A 1,790-nucleotide genomic window follows, 5' to 3' on the forward strand; every position below is an offset into this window, starting at 1 on the left:
CTCTCTAAATCTGAATCAGTGGAAAAGTCACTGATTGAATTAGTAACGTCTTACATCGCTGATGAAACAGTGAAACATGGCCGAACGCGCTGCGCAATCAGCGAGAACGGCGAAGTTCACTGATTCGTCAGTGGTTATAACGATATAACTGACGAATCAGTGAACTTCGCCGTTCTCGCTGATTGCGCAGCGCGTTCGGCCATGTTAGTGGCCTCTGAGCAAGTTCGTGCGTGAGTTTATCTCCAGAGAATCTTTTATTGGGGTAAGTACATTAATAAGTATACACACATTACTAAGTAAAAATTTTTGCGATAATGAAAGAAAAAATCGATGTATGGTATGAGAACTGGCATGTGAGCCGACCGTACGCCAGTTCTTATACCATATAGTACATTAGGTTAGGGTTACGTTACGTTGTAGTTCAGGGTTACGTTCCGAAACTTTCTTCTCTGAGGAAAATTTTATTCGATGGCCATTCCGAAACTTTTTCGAGAATTTCTGATTGGTTCGATCCATCTCTCAAGTAAAATTTTTCTCGGAGAAGAAGGTGACGTAAACCTGTGACGAAACGTGGCTTCTCGCGCGATTGCATTGTCTCGCCACGAATATTATCGCAACGCCGGTAAGAGAGGAGGCACTTGCCACCCTCAGCAGGCAGCTGAAAGTATTACGAGTCTCACCGATGTTAGCCAAGGAGGCACGAGCCGAACATCCTAACCTAGATTAGGATCAGAGCACAAAGCAACGTAATAGCTTACGACAAAGACGCAAGTGTAAACGTAGATAGCGCACAAGCTTTGACGTATGTCGTACTTACCTCCAATTACATATGACGTTAAATTTACGCCAAACCTTGTGCGCTATCTACGTTTACGCTTGCGTCTTTGTCGTAAGTCATTACGTTGCTTTGTGCTTTGACCCTTAGAAATACAATTACAAATTATTGTTATATACATTTTTATTCCACAGGAAGGAACAAATCTTCCTCATACTGAAGAGAACTTAAGGATAGAGGCAAATGGCAACGTGCAACCGTACATTATGTGCATCCAGGGGCAACAACAAACCACTTTCTTCGTCCAGGGTGACGGATGGTTTTTTACTCTTCCGCGTCGAGCAACTCCAATTGGTGCATTTGATCTTTTATTTAAATTATATCACTCCATGTTTCATATCCATCTTCCCTTTTATATTTTTATAATTTCATTGAAAGTATGATTTATGAAACTAATCATATTTTTCCGTCAAGTTTGGTTTCTTCTTTACATATTAATATTTGTAATGTGGATATTGCAGATGACTAAATATATTTGTAACTAATTGTCAATCTGTTTTGTTATTTCAACGTACTACGAGCTCACTGTTTGTATCACATATTGTTGTATCTCATTGATTTTATTGATTAGTGAATGTACACACAGAGAATTTTCCCTTAAAACTTATTCTTAAAATCATGTAATCGTAGAACAATATGGCATTTTGAAGAATTTTATGAGTTTTTGAAATTTTACCCCATTTTACTAAAGTACAGTAAAATGTATAATAAAATTTCAAAAAACTCATAAAAATCTTCAAAATGCCATGTTCTACGATTACATAATTTTAAGGATAAATTTTAAGAAACAATTCTCTGTGTGTACATTCACTAATCAATAAGTAAACTTTTAACTGATTAAATCAGCATATCTTCGCTGATTCATTCAGCATCCGATCAGTTCACTGATTTACCAGTTGAATTTAGCTGATTACCAGTGGCATACTTAGGGCTGATAAATCAGTGAATAGTCACT

The 1,790-nt window shown here is 37.3% G+C and overlaps 1 long non-coding RNA gene across 1 annotated transcript; it reads left to right on the forward strand.

The window, feature by feature from the left end:
- Window positions 1-274: 274 nt before the first annotated feature.
- Window positions 275-1,325, forward strand: LOC105559322. The gene is made up of 2 exons (XR_001008737.1): window positions 275-697; window positions 970-1,325. It is a non-coding gene; the product is annotated as an uncharacterized LOC105559322 (long non-coding RNA).
- Window positions 1,326-1,790: the final 465 nt, after the last annotated feature.

Source organism: Vollenhovia emeryi, unplaced genomic scaffold (assembly GCF_000949405.1).
Source record: "Vollenhovia emeryi isolate VEMERY1.0 unplaced genomic scaffold, V.emery_V1.0 DF946747.1, whole genome shotgun sequence".
Taxonomy (NCBI): Eukaryota; Metazoa; Arthropoda; class Insecta; order Hymenoptera; family Formicidae; genus Vollenhovia; species Vollenhovia emeryi.